The following is a 15,319-nucleotide window of genomic DNA, read 5'->3' as shown; positions in this document are numbered from 1 at the left end:
CCATCCTCTCTCCGCCCGCAAAAGGGGTTCCCTACCTTTTGGGGCTTCTTGCTCCCTAAGTTCAGCTCTTTGTGTCATGTACCTGCTGAATTCTGTGGTTCAGGTTGTGCAGATTGTTGTGTTAATCTTCCAATCGGTTTTCTAGGTGTGTAGGATGGTTTAGTGTTGGTCTGGCTGTATTTCATGGACACAAGACACACAAAAAGCTTCCATGCTGTTCCGCCTATATCATATGCTTTTAAATCTAATTTACTTTCTTTTTTACTATAATAAAAAATGCTGTGATAAATATTCTGGAAGCTAACAATTTTTTGCTCATTTGTAATAATATCTTTGGTATAAATTCTTAACATTTAAATTTTGGGGTCAAAATTATGCAAAAATGTAAGATTTTGATATATGTTAATGTCCTTTCAAAAGTATTAAGTCAATGTACATATTTTCTGCAGCATAGGCATGTTCATTTTCCAGTATCCTGCATCATTGTCCTCAAAACCCTTTTGGCAGTACAAATGGAACAGCAGTATATAAATACTGCTTTGATTTGCAATGCTTTGTTTCACCTAAAGCTGAACATCTTACATGTTGAATGACCATTTGTATTTCTTTTTTGTAAATTGCTTATTTGATCCTTTGTCCTTTTGGGGGGCCAGAGTGTTTATTTTTCTGAAATTTTCTGTGTTGCACACTCTTTGTCAGATATCAGTTCCCCTTTCAATTTGATACGAGATTATCCCCTTGCATTTTCCTGGAAAGCAGTCCTATATTTCATGTTATCTGCACATGGTTTAAACTTTTTCTTTTACTCTTCAACAGTAATACCTATCTGATGATGATGTTGTTCCTCTTCTGTCTCATTTCAGTGGCACTATCAGAACTGGGTGTTGTAATGGTGGGAATGACATGGACCCTTGTCTTCTTCCTCACCTTAATGGGGATGCTGCTCTTCCACAGGATCTTGTGAGTCATTTTAGTATTTTTTTTACTTTTTAGAAAATTTGTTAATGTTTATTTATTTTTGAGAGAGAGAGTCAGAGCATGAGTAGGGAAGGGGCAGAGAGAGACAAGGGAGACACAGAAGCTGAAGCAGGGTCCAGGCTCTGAGCTGTCAACACAGAGCCCGACGCAGGGCTGGAACTCCCAAACTGTGAGATCATGACCTGAGCGGAAGTCAGATGCTTAACAGACTGAGCCACCCAGGTGCCCTCAAAATCAACGTTTCAATCTCAAAAAATGTTATAACGAATCAAGCTACTCTTTTCTTTCTTTCTCTTTCTTTCCTTCTTTCTTTCTTTCTTTCTTTCTCTCTCTTTCTTTCTTTCTTTCAAAAAAACTTTTTTAATGTTTATTTTTGAGAGAGATAGAGTGTGAGAAGGGGAGGGGCAGTGTAAGAGGAAGACACAGAATCCAAAGCAGGCTCCAGGCTCTGAGCTGTCAGCACAGAGCCCGTTGCGGGGCTCAAACCCATGGACTGTGAGATCATGACCTGAGCCAAATTTGGATGCTTAATCAACTGAGCCACCCAGGCGTCCCTGTAACTCTTGAATTGACTAATAAGCTCATTTATTTCTAGTCATAGTTGATAATGAAAACATCTGTGACTATGTATTTTCCTCTGACTACTGCTTTGGCCACATGACATAAGAGGTGTAGATGCACAGTGATCTCATTATCATTCATTTTCAAAATACACAGTTTTAATTTTTTCTATAACTCAGTAATTACTTAGAAAAGTGTTTTATAAATTTCTGAATCCCTTTCAAGTTTAACTAAACATACACAGTTAAACCTTGGATTGCAAGTAACTTGTTCTGCTAGTGTTCCGCAAGATTAGCAAACATTTCTAATAAATTTTAACTTGATAAATGAACAGTCTTGCAATACAAGTAGTGTTCGTGATGTCACATGTCCCATGATCACAACTGAGCCAATGGTTCTTGAAATTCGCTTTGATAAACAAGTGCTTTGGATTACAAGCATGTTTCCGGAATGAATTATGCTCACAAACCAAGGTTTTATTGTATATGTGTATATCTTATTTTAAATAGCATTCATATTAATCTGAAATACATTTTTATTAATCTAATGCATTTTTAATCTTAGAATTTATAAGAAGTATGTACAATTTACCCACTAATATACAAAGACATTTCATTCATAACTTCAAGTAAGTATCTAACAATATTCTTTTCAAAGGAATCATGAATGAATACTGTGCTGTTAGAGTAAATTTCCTTTTTTACAATAAAAGCATTATAGGTGACTGTTTATGTTGTTTTAAAGCAGATTTATCAGAATATTAAAGAGGTATGATATATATAATTTCTAAGGTAATAAGATCTTTATATCAGAATAAAGCAAATTCCTTACTATGGGTTGATGCACTCATATGCTTGGGTTTGTTTGACAACAGCAAAACAAATTGTCAGATGTGCAGCCCAGAATGTCATCATTCAAAATAGCAACTTTTATGTCCTGCCAGGGGGTTAGAAAGACAGAAGCTCAAGTGACAAATATGAGACACTGTTAATAATTTGACTTCAAACCCAAAGACACCACAAGTTACATATTACATAGAGAGCACTAAAAATAAATTAATTGTTAAATAGCTTTATGGAGATCTCAATAAAATAGATGGAAAAGTAAACTGGATCCTAGGGTTCTTATCTATCAATATACTGTCTTTATTTTCTTATACTTTTTAGTATCTTGCACAAATTTAGTATGTACAAGTTTTAAGTAGTGAACTTGCAGAGGATTCACCTGTATGTAACTTGCTTCATACAATGCTTATTTCAGCATTTCCACATATAGGAGCCCAATAACCAATCAGTAACAGTGGTAACGATGTCAAGTAAAGCAGTTTCACTCATCCTGAGTATGTTACTATTTACTTCCAAGCTTCAGAGTTTAGAGAATGAAGATAAAAAGTTCAGATTACTGTTGCCCTGTGCAATACAAAAGGCACCAAGTCTCCTGAGACAGGAAAGAGAAGTGGATTTCTCCATGTTTTTTTCATACTCCACAACCCTATTGAAAAGTAGTTACTCATACATAACTATTGATCTGCTGCCCTGGAGGATAAATTAAATATGAGATCACATGGAAAGAAGACACATGTGTCATTCCTTTAATTCATGCAAGATGCCTCTTAAAGTTCATAGTACTGTGGGACACCTGGGTGGCTCAGTCGGTTAAGTGTCTGACTTCAGCTCAGGTCATGATCTCACAGTTCGTGAATTCAAGCCCTGCATCAGGCTCTGTGCTGATGGCTCAGAGCCTGGAGCCTGCTTCGGTTTCTGTGTCTCCCTCTCTCTGCCCCTCCCCCACTAGACTCTGTCTGTCTTTCTCTCAAAAATAAATAAATGTTAAAAAAAAAATAAGGTTCATAGTGTTGTAAAAGCATGTGGGCATATGTATATCCATTTACTTGCAGTCAAACAAGAGATGGTAGAGGCCAATGTCCCTTTTGAATTTTGACCCTGATTATTCCATTTCATTATCACAAACAGAAATTTACTAAACCTGTAGCACCTAAATCTACTACAGTAAACTGTGAAACCGTTTAAAATATGATATTACCCTGTAAATTTTTATTGGCTTTGGAAAATGTATCTGACATTAAAAGAAATCAAATAAAACCTTTAATCATTGAATATAGACCTTTTATAAAATAAAAACCTGTACTTTTAAAACTAGCATCTCAATTAGCAGCACTCACTAATTTTCTTGAATAGAAGTTGTAGATGTTTTTTTAAGATTTTATTTTTAAGTAATCTCCACACCTAGAATAGGGCTCAAACTTACAACCCTGAAATCAAGAGTTGTATACTTTACCAACTGAGCCAGCCAGGCGCCTGAAGTTATAGATTTTTAATAAAATGTGATCCTTCATAGTTTAATTGGAATGCAATTAACATATCTATATAGTAAACAATTTCAAGAGGTTTATAATAATTGCCCTAATATTTTCAGAGTACTTAGAGAGGTAACAAAATGATTCTACCCTCTTTAAGCTATCATTAGGTTATGATAGGTTGCATCATATGGGGATACAAAAAACAAATAATCCAGTGAAGAAATGGGCTGAAGACATGAATAGACATTTTTCCAAAGAAGACATCCAGATGGCTAATGGACACATGAAAAGATGCTCCACATCACTCATTATCAGGGAAATAGGAATCAAACCCACGAGGAGATACCACTTCACACCTGTCAGAATGGCTAAAATTAACAACACAGGAAACAACAGGTGTTGGTGAGGATGCAGAGAAAGGGGAACCCTCTTGCACTGGTGGTGGGGATGCAAACTGGTGCAACCACTCTGGAAAACAGTGTGGAGTTTCCTCAAAAAGTTAAAAATAGAAATACCCTATGACCCAGAAATTGCACCCAAAGGCTACAAAAATCTGATTGGAAAGGGTACACACACCCTGATGTTTATAGCAGCATTATCAACAATAGCTAAACATTGGAAAGAGCCCAAACCTCAAATGTCCATCGACTGATGAATGGATAAAGAAGATGTGGTACACAAACACACACACACACACACACACACACACACACAATGGAATATTATTTATGAAAAGGAATGAAATCTTGCCATTTACAATGATGTGAATGGAGCTAGAGAGTATTATGCTAAGCAAAATAAGTCAGAGAAAGACAAATACCATATGATTTCAATCAAATGTGGAGTTTAAGAAACAAAACATATGAACATAGGGGAAGGGGGGAAAAAGTAGCTTTGGGTGTATTGCGTGGTTCCAAAAGATCTAGGTGGAAAATAAGAATAATGGAGTGTGGGAGTTAAAAAACCACTAATAGTATAAGAGTTGGGATATTCTTAATCACTTTTTTATCTTAAGCAAGATTTGCTTAAATTTATTAAAGGCTAGGTGACATATGATCTAAATATAATGGATGGATGGGGCGCCTGGGTGGTTCAGTCGGTTAAGCGTCCGACTTCAGCTCCAGGTCATGATCTCACAGTTTGTGGGTTTGAGCCCCGCGTCAGGGTCTGTGCTGACAGCTCGGAGCCTGGAGCCTGCTTCCGATTCTGTGTCTCCCTCTCTCTCTGCCCCTCCCCTGTTCACACTCTGTCTCTCAATAATAAATAAACGTTAAAAAAATTTAAAAATATATATATAATGGATGGACTTGCCCTGCAAGAGTCACCATGATAAATAATCTCAAGGGTTAGTCGCATTTGAGCACATGACTCTTCATCTTGCCCTCATCCCAGTAAGCTGAAGACAAGCCCTTCTTGCAAATCTCACTTAGTGTTGCTTAACAGTAGCTACCACATAAGATTTTGTGAGTATCAAATGAGATCTGTATGCTTTATGCTTAAATAGTTCCTGGCATGTAGTATTCATCCAATAAATGCTAAATGCTATTAATAATAAATGATATAACATGTTCACAGATTGAGAAAAAATGGAGCAAAATGTTGGTGAGGAGTAGAAATCAAAGGCAAAGCAGTCGAGTGAAAATTTCCAGTCAATATCTAAAATGTCAAGGCAGAGTAATCTGGGCTAACCATTTGCATACATGTAAGGAAAGTAGCCCAGGGCATGACCCCCAAACAGCAGACGCCTGTTATTTCACCACAGGTAATGTGTTGCTGCTAGAACCCAAAGAAATGGGCAGCCTTCTTTTCTGAAATAGTAAACTTGGGACCAAGATGTGGGGAAGTTTTGGGTTGTCTTCTTTCTCCTTCTTTCCAGCTACTTCAACTTCGGTCTCTTCAGTAAAGGCAGGAGTGATTCATAATGCAAGAACTACTTTGCTACATGTGGGGGGAGAGCGAAGTCCAGAGTTATGAACCAAGGACAGCAAATATGTTGATGAAGCTTGACTTAGCATATCCTTAAGCGTCTACTACTTTAGGATTCACTACAAAGCAAATAGGTTCTCAGTGAGCTTCTGTTATTAGCTATCTGATGTGGTGTCTGGCCCTTACTGGGCACTTTACAAAAGTTCCCTGAATTTGGTCTTAAGCAAATAATCTTTGAGCATTTGTCAGCACCAGAGAACTCAGGGAGGGTGAATGTTGTTGAGAGGCAAAAGTATGACACTGACAAGTAAGGACGGTACTATTTTTTAGTTAACAAAAATTTTTTTTTAATGTTTATTTATTTTTGAGACAGAGAGAGACAGAGCATGAGCGGGGGAGGGGCAGAGAGAGAGGGAGACACAGAATCCGAAGCAGGCTCCAGGCCCTGAGCTGTCAGCACAGAGCCCGGTGCGGGGCTCGAACTCACGGACCGCGAGATCACGACCTGAGCGAAGTCGGCCGCTCAACTGACTGAGCCACCCAGGCGCCCCATTATTTTTTATTTTTTTAAAAAATCTGTCAACTGACAAAGGAACGTTAAGAAATGCAGTGACTAAATGGACTTTTGGAGCATTGGTGAAAGTTTCTGGGGGAGGTGAGATGTTCAGGCTGAGTCTTGCACAACAGACCAGCCCTGGGAGAGGACAAAGACAACCCCGCTTGTGTCGAGACACAGAGGAGGCCTGTATGTGGGTTGGAGATGGACATAGCATGGGATGGTGTGGAAGGGGTGTAGGAAGCTGGAGAGGCAGATCAGGACCAGGCAATAGGCGTTTTACAGACTACCACTTCGTTTGATGTCCAGTGAAAGGCCAGTTAGAGTTTTTAAATTAATAGAGGCACACTCAGATTTGCTCGTAGGAACAGCACAGCACACGGGTGTGCGAGAAACAGGTGCCAAGACACCAGCCATAAGCCAGTTCTAATGAATCAGGGAGGACATGGTAGGGCTTCCTTGATGATAATGCCAGTCGGTGAGGAGAAGGGACAGACTCAAGAGGCCTTTAAGAGACAGAATCGACAGGACTTCCCAGCCATTGATTATGGCAGGGGAGGAAGGCAAAGCAGTCAAGGACCACAGAGATTTCTAGCTGGGAAAACTGAGTGGAAGAAACACTCCTACTGTGTTCATGGGGTACAGAACAAGGGACGGGGGGGAAGGAATGTGATGAGGTCCGTTGGAGAGACCCTCAGGACAGCGAGGCTCGAGGCAGCTGGAACCCCCTCATCTGCTCCAAGCCAAACCTTGTTCCGGGGTCCCCCTGGCTGACCCCCATGGGTCTGATCTCCCAGCAGCTCCACCACCTGCCCCCACCCCACCACTGCTGTCCCAACAGTTTTCCCTCTCGGTGCTCCTGCAGTCACCACACCCGTGAAGTTTTATTTTTTTCTCCCAGTTCTGTTACGTCGGGACCTGCTTTTCAGATTAGCTAGCACCCACCTCAGCCCCCTTGCTTCTTTCCTCACGTCTGTTCACAATCTGAAACACAATGGAACAGTGCAGAATTAGTAAACCCGAATCCAATCTAATATATCCTTTAGTGCGGGTGTCACTTTCCAAGTGTAAACAATAGCTGAGGCCCAGAAAAAGTGGCATAAAGTCTACGTCACCTATTATTTCCAGACTCCACCTCTCCTGCTTCATTCACTTACTCTACAAACTCTTCTCCCCTTTCCTTCCTGCCTCCAGAGCCTCCCTGGCACTCCCCTCGTTGTCTCAAGCACTGTGGGCTGGAGAGAGAGAGAGAGAGAGAGAGAGAGAGAGAGAGAGAGAGAGAATATGAATGAATCCCAAGCAGGCTCCACGCTGCCAGCGCAGAGCCAGACATGGGCTCGAACTCACAAAGTGTGAGACCGTGACCTGAGCCGAAACCAAGAGTCGGACACTTAACTGACTGAGCACCCAGGCGCCCCTCAATCCCCTAACTTTTATTCTCTCCTTTTCTTGTGTTCTCATAGTATTTTTTTTTTCACATTAGTACATGCAAGTGTTGCCAACATGATTTGCTCTTGTGTTCTACAAAATTGAAACTTCCTGGAGGGCAGGGGCCTGCTGTATTTGGTTCATTTTTGCATTTTTTATGGCTCATGAATATTTGTTGAATATAATTGAATTGACTAATTCTAATCATAAAGTTGATTTCTATGAAGCCCAATACATTTTTTTCTCATTCCTAGACAGAAAAAAAAAAACAAAACAACCAATTTCCAGGATCTATCATAAACAAGGCTTTGGAATATTTTTGTCTCCATGCTGATATTTTATGCCCTATTTTAGGACAAGAAAATCTTACAAAACTGTGATATTGAAAAGGCTCATCAAGTTTTGTAGGTTAATTTTACAGCCATAATCATGATGATCTTTGATGTATTTTCCACAGGCTAACATTGCCTTACTTCAATGAAAGTGAATCATTACTGCTTGGAAACAAAAACTAACTGTAGTTGTGCCAACATCGTATTCCTAAAGTGGGACTTTAAACAACAGTTTCTCTTTTCTTTTCTTTTCTTTTCTTTTCTTTTCTTTTCTTTTCTTTTTTCTTTTCTTTTCTTTTTTAAAGAACATATGTGCCTGTGTGTTCCATCCTGTGAATGAAGACCAATAAATCATGAGTTTTATGTAGTAAAAGTATGACTACGGAGTGTTCTGATATTTTCTCCTAGAGGTTTAATTATTTACACTGCTTCTTAGATGTTACGCTGAAAGTTTTTCATGGTCTTGGCATACAATGCTTGCTGCTTTTCCAGGCGAAAATTCTTGCAACCATACATGGAATAGCATTTTCTGTCTTTGATTGCCTATCAGGCCACCTGGTGGAGTTTAACCAGAGATATTTACCCTGCCCATATGTACTTCCTTTGCCAGCCTTTATAAAGAGGTAGGAGGGGCATCAGGGCATGTACCACTTGGGTTAGAAGCTCTCATTTTTATAACAGAACCTTAAACTGTCCTCCTCCTAGCTGATATAAAAGCATATGAATTAATTCCTCAAAGCTTCTGCCCTTAAGTTTTGGCCAGCGACAATGGCCTTGTACTCTCTTCTGCCTGAGAGTTAGCAGCAGCCCTTTAATGAGAAATGTGGTTTCTGAAAGACTGTAAGGACCTCTACTCCTACAACTCAGACATACTGGACAGGTTGTTGCTTGCAGTCACTCCCTCATTCTGTAGTGTTGATCAATCACACAACTTTTTCCTTCCATTTTCCTTCCTTCAGCCCCCAAACTTCCCAGTATGGTTGCCAGTCAGCTACTATGAATGGATCAGAGTTGAAATGCTAGTTGAAACCTACTTGCCATCCTGGGGAACAATAATCTAAATGCTACCCCGGGTTAGGTAAGACCATTCAGGACCTGTATACTTTAGTTAGACAGGAACGTTTGGACATGGCTTAACACACTGTGCTTTGTGCTTATGGCAATGATTTATATGACATTTATATTCCACTTAGCTCACGACACCGTCTTTGTGAGAAAGCAGGATTTCTCTTAGTACTAAAAATCGAGAAAGCTTTACTTCCCCAAATCAATCAGCTTTTGTGTTATGAACACTGGAAAACCTTAAAATGATTATCATTCTCTCTTTTGATGGGCATCCAGAGGTTTACAGTCAAATCTCTGGCCTGCCTTTCACAAGGACATTTTCCTCTGTGCTCACAAGGGGAAAGTTCAGGATCTAATGGCTTGTCTACTTGTCTATCTTATCATTGGCTACATTACTCTCTTTCTTTTAAGCTCTCCTTTCCTTGATTCTTTCAGCTATTTCATTTATCCAGCATTGTCTATATTTTCTTAAGTTGCCTCAAATCATTTGGGGAAGAAGTAAGCTATTGCTAACTACATAAAAGGTAACTCAGTAACTCAGTCTGTATTCGGTCTCATTTCCTGTTATTTTTAAGGCAAGAAATCAATGACACTTGAAACATTTTATGTAAATAAAGCAGAGTTCTCAAGGTCAGAGTTAGCTGAATAAAAGTGCTCCGTTGAGAATTGTTCTTTTCTCTATGTACCTTCTAGCTCAACATTGTGAATGTTCCCACCATCTTCAGGGCAGAAATGGAATGGAGGAGGATGGGAAAGAAAAGTAACTAATATGTTATCCTAAAATCATTATTGCTGGCATATGAAGAGTTACATGTAGCAAATCTAGCTACTATGGAGGGAAAAAGATAGCTCTCTCTACATGAGTTAAAGGGATGTACATTCAATGAAGATTTATTGAGAATTTATTGTGTAAGGGGCCATAGTAAGTACTATATTTTCTGCCCCCAATATTCCTACTAATCAGATCAAGAAGGCCTGTGGTTATTATCAGATGACAAAAATAATACAGTTTAGTGACAAATTTGATGTCCTTTATTCAAGGGAAAACAATGCATGGATTGTGGGGGACAGTGCCTCACAAGCAGGGCCGCACTGTTCCTGATGGATGTGGGACAAGAGTGAGTTTCAGAGAGCATTAGAAGAGGCAGCCCAGGAACAGCGCATGATTGGGTAGGAAGCCAAGAACTTTCTTACGAGGCTAGGAGGTCCTATTTTCCACGGTAAGGTAGGCCAGCTAAAGCAAAGCTGGAGGTACCTGGTGTACCTGGTGTACGTTAGGTTTTCCTGACAAGCGTTTGCCGTAAGTGCTGGCTGACTTGGGTTTAGAACTGGGATGTGGGCAGGGCCACTGGAGCAGCCTCCAGTTTGTGGACCCCAGTATACAAATTAACTTTATCATTACCAAATCCTTTTTCCACCGGTCAACCCCCTTGACACACCTTTCTTAACTCTCCAGTCATTTCTTGCTCTTCAGAACTGAAGTGGGGACAACTTCAGGCTGTAAGATCCTTGAGGCTCATTTGTCACTGGACTATGGTACTTAATAAATATGGTTTGAATGAATGAGTGAGACTGAATGGCTACTGCAGAGAGCCCTGGCCCCAGGAGTGCTCATTCTGAGATTTTTGGATGGGAAAGGAAGTTGGTTATATATAACCTCTTCATCGTTTTCCTTCGGGACCCAGAGTTGTAAATGGAGGAAGCAAGGATAGCGGAGTAATCTCAGAGTCCAGGGCTACAGCCAGAGTTTCATTCTAAGCGGGGGTGATGTCAGGTCTGGCCCTAGACAGCCAGAGCACAGTAGGTACCCAGGAAGGGTCCTTGGGAGGAGACATCAGGAAATACGGGGTTGCTGATTACTCCAAAGCATCTGTCTAGTACTTAAGGTCAGCTGAGGAGCTGGAAGGAGCGAGGTTTTCCAGGTCACGTTATAGGGCATGAAACTTGCCTAGAAGGAACATAGGTTTAATGGACATGGAAACTGGCCAGAAGGAACATGGTTCTGTGACCCATCTGCCGGTTGTGTTTACCCACTAAACGACTATGTTGCTTCCCCTCAAGTCGTGGCATTTGGAGCCAGGAGGAATCTGAGGAAAGTCACATTTTATTGATTTTCTTTTTTAAATTTATGTAAAAGTTTATTTATTTATTTTGAGAGAGAGCGTGCATATGCATGTGTGTGCACAAACAAGGGAGGGGCAGAGAGAGAGAGAATCCCAAGCAGGCTCCTCACTGTCAGAGCAGAGCCTGGCCCTGGGCTCAAACTCACAAACTGTGAGATCATGACCTGAGCCGAAATCAATAGTCACATGCTTAACTGACTGAGCCACCCAGGTGCCCTAGGAAAGTCATATTTTAGACATGGACCATGGGTCCACAGCTTCCTTTCATTATACACATGCCACTGGAACCAAGCTCTGGGGCCTGAGTAGGATTCTCAGAACCTGAGCGACCCCTACAGGCACTCCCTGAGGTGTCAGGGACCAGGACTCGCCAGTGGGGAAACAAAAAGGTTGCGGCACATAAAATAGATTGAGGTTGAGACAGAGTGCACCTAGCTTTCCTGGTACTGGATGGGCGAGGCCATAGAAGGTTGCAAGGATGTGGCATGGGCAGAGAACAAAGAGATAGCCCAATTGGGAAGGGCATGGCTGAATAAGAGGGGCATGACCACTGGGTGTGAATGGGGTATAGCTGTGATGGGAGGGGAGTGAACATTGACTAGCACACAGGCCAGCCAGGGGAGTGGCCTCAGAGGGAGAGGAGTGTTGGATACAGAAGGGACTATAGTTAAGACTGAGCTCATTTGCCATGGCCCAGCCAGTAGTGGCATGGGGCAGGTGGACCGCAAGAGCATGGCCTTTAGTGAAGGTGTCTGGCAGATTGGGAGGGGGCTTATTTATGACAGATAATAGGGAGCAAGGCCCTACAGGTAGAGGTGTGCTCACAGCTGAACTTGGAGTACTTAGCTTCGCCAAAAGAAGTGTATTGGGAGGTAGGAAGTGGCTAGGAGTGAATGAAAGGAACTGCCAGTTGGTAGTGATAGGGGTGTGACCTGAACAGGAAGTACATGGCCAGGTGGAGCCCAGTGGCATGGCTTTGAAATGATGGGCATGGATGTAAAGAATTACAGAAGGGTGTTGGGGCAACAGCCAGAGACCAGAGAGACATGAAGGGGGCATGATGAAGGGTGGCCCAGATGGACCACAAGAACGTAGCCATAACGGGAGGGCTATTGCTCATGCAGAAAGGTCAGGAGAAGCGCAGGAGACCATTTATCTATACATCTCACAATACCTTGTCTTTCCCATAATTCCTTGTCTGTCCCCAAAGTCTCTACATCTCCCAGAATTCCTTGTTCTCACTCACAGTTCTCTACTGTAACCCACAATCTTCTCCCCTACAATGCTTTGTTCTTTGCCATGCTGCTTCTTTTTCCCTCTTAATACTTTTCTCCCACATTTCCGTTTACACACATAATTAATTCCATGTCTCTCCTGCAATTCTTTTTTTTAACCATCTTTTTTTTTTATTGAGGCATAATTGACATATAACATATTAGTTTCAGGTGCACAGCATAATGATTTAGTATTTATACATATTGCAAAATGATCATCACAATAAGTAGTTAACATTTGTCCCCATACATAGTTATACATTTTTTTCCCCTTAGGATAAGGACTTTTAAGATCTACTCTCAGCAACTTTCATGTATGCAATACAGTATTATTAACTATAGTCATGCTGTTCATTACATCCCCATGACTTGTTTTATAACTAGAAGCCTGTACCCTTTGACCACATTCCCTCCCCTCAAACAACAATCTGTTTTCTATATCTATGAGCTTATTTGTCTTTTTTTTAGATTCCACATATAAGTGGGGTCATAGAGTATTTATCTTTCTCTATATGACTTAGCATAATGCCCTCAAAGTCCATAAGTGCAAATGGCAGGATTTCATTTCTTTCTTCTTTTTTTTTTTAAGAGAAACCATCTTAGGGGTGCCTGGGTGGGTCTGTCGGTTAAGCGTCCGACTTCGGCTCAGGTCATGATCTCTTGCGGTCCATGAGTTCGAGCTCCACATCGGGCTCTGTGCTGACAGCTCAGAGCCTGGAGCCTGTTTCAGATTCTGTGTCTCCCTCTCTCTCTGACCCTCCCCCGTTCAAGCTCTGTCTCTCTCTGTCTCAAAAATAAATAAAAGTTAAAAAAAATGTTAAAAAAAACAGAAACCATCTTAATGTTTATTTCTTTTTGAGAGAGAGAGAAAGAGTGAGCATGAGCAGGGGAGGAGCAGAGAGAGAGGGAGACACAGAATCCAAAGCAGGCTCCAGGCTCTGGGCTGTCAGCACAGAACCCAACGTGGGGCTCAAACTCACAAACTGTGAGACCATGACCTGAGCTGAAGTCGGACGCTTAATCAACTGAGTCACCCAGGCACCCCAGGATTTCATTTTTTTTTTAATGGCTGAGTAGTATTCCACTGTGTGTGTTTGTATGTATGTATGTATGTATGTATTCCACAATTTCTTTATCCATTCATCCCATTAATAGACACATGGGTTGTTTCCATATCTTGGCTATTGTAAATAATGCTACAATGAACATAGGGGTACATTTATCTTTTTAAAAGGTAGTATTTTTATTTTCGTTGGATAAACACCCAGAAATGGAATTGCTGGATTGTATGGTGGTTCTATTTCTAATTTCGGGGGGAATTCTATACTGTTTTCCATAGTGGTTACACCAACTTACATTCCTACCAACAGTGCATGAGGGTTCCCTTTTCTCCACATCCTAGCCAATACTTGTTATTTCATATCTTTTTGAGAATTGCCATTCTGACAGGCATGAGGTGATAACTCATTGTGGTTTTCATTTACATTTACCTGATGATTAGTGATGTTGAGCATCTTTTCATGTACCTGTTGACCATCTGTATGTCTTATTTGGGAAAATATCTATTCAGATCCTCTGATTTTTAAATCACGTTGTTTTTTTTTTCTATTGAGTTGTAGTACTTCATATATTTTGGATATTAACTGCTTAACAGATATATGATTTGCAACTATTTTCTCCTATTCAGTTGGTTGCCTTTTCATTTTATTGATGGTTTCCTTTGCTGTGCAGAAGCTTTTTAGTTTAATATAGTCCCACTTGTTTATTTTTGCTTTTGTTGCCTTTGCTTTTGGAGTCAGATCAAAAAGGCATTGCCAAGACCAGTGTCAAGGAGCTTACCACCTATGTTTTCTTCTAGAACTTTTATGGTTTCAGGTCTTACATTCAAGTCTTTAAATCATTTTGAATGTTTCAGTATGGTGTAAGATAGTAGTCCCGTTTCATTCTTTTGCATGTAACTGTCAAGTTTTCCCAGCACCACTTATTAAAGAGACTGTCCTTTCCCCACTGTATATTCTTGGCTCCTTTGTCATAAATTAATTGGCCATATATGTGTGTTTATTTCTGGGCTATTTTGATCCATTGATCTATGTGTCTGTTTTTATGCCAGTACCATACTGTTTTAATTATTATAGCTTTGTAATATAGTTTGAAATCAGCAAGTGTGATGCCTTCAGCTTTGTTTTTCTTTCTCATGTTTGCATTGGCTATTTGGGTTTGTTTTTGTGATTTCATACAAATTTTAGGACTATTCCATTTCCGGGAAAAAAATGCCATTGGAATTTTGATAGGGATTGCATTAAATCTGTAGATTGCTTTGGGTAGTGTGGACATTTTAACAATATTAATTCTTCCAGTTCATGAACCTGGAATATCTTTCTATTTATTTATTTCTTCTTCAGTTGCTTTCATCGATGTCTTATAGTTTTCTGTGTATAGGTGTTTCATTTCTTGGGTTAAATTTATTCCTAGGTATTTTATTCTTTTCGATACAATTGTAAATTGGATTGTTTTTTAATTTCTCTTTCTGATAGCTCGTTATTAGTGTATAAAAATACAACAGATTTTTGTATACTGATTTTGTATCCTGCAACTTTACTGAATTCATTGATTAGTTCTAACAGTTTCTTAGTGGAGTCTGTATGGCTTTCTATATATAATATCATGTCTTCTGCAGACAGTGATAATTCTACTTCTTCCTTTCCAATTTGGATGCCTTTTATTTCTTTTTCTTGTCTAACAGTTCTGGCTAGGAT

This window comes from Panthera onca, chromosome X, assembly GCF_046562875.1.
Source record: "Panthera onca isolate mPanOnc1 chromosome X, mPanOnc1 haplotype 2, whole genome shotgun sequence".
Taxonomy (NCBI): Eukaryota; Metazoa; Chordata; class Mammalia; order Carnivora; family Felidae; genus Panthera; species Panthera onca.
Note: the sequence above shows the minus strand (reverse complement) of the source record.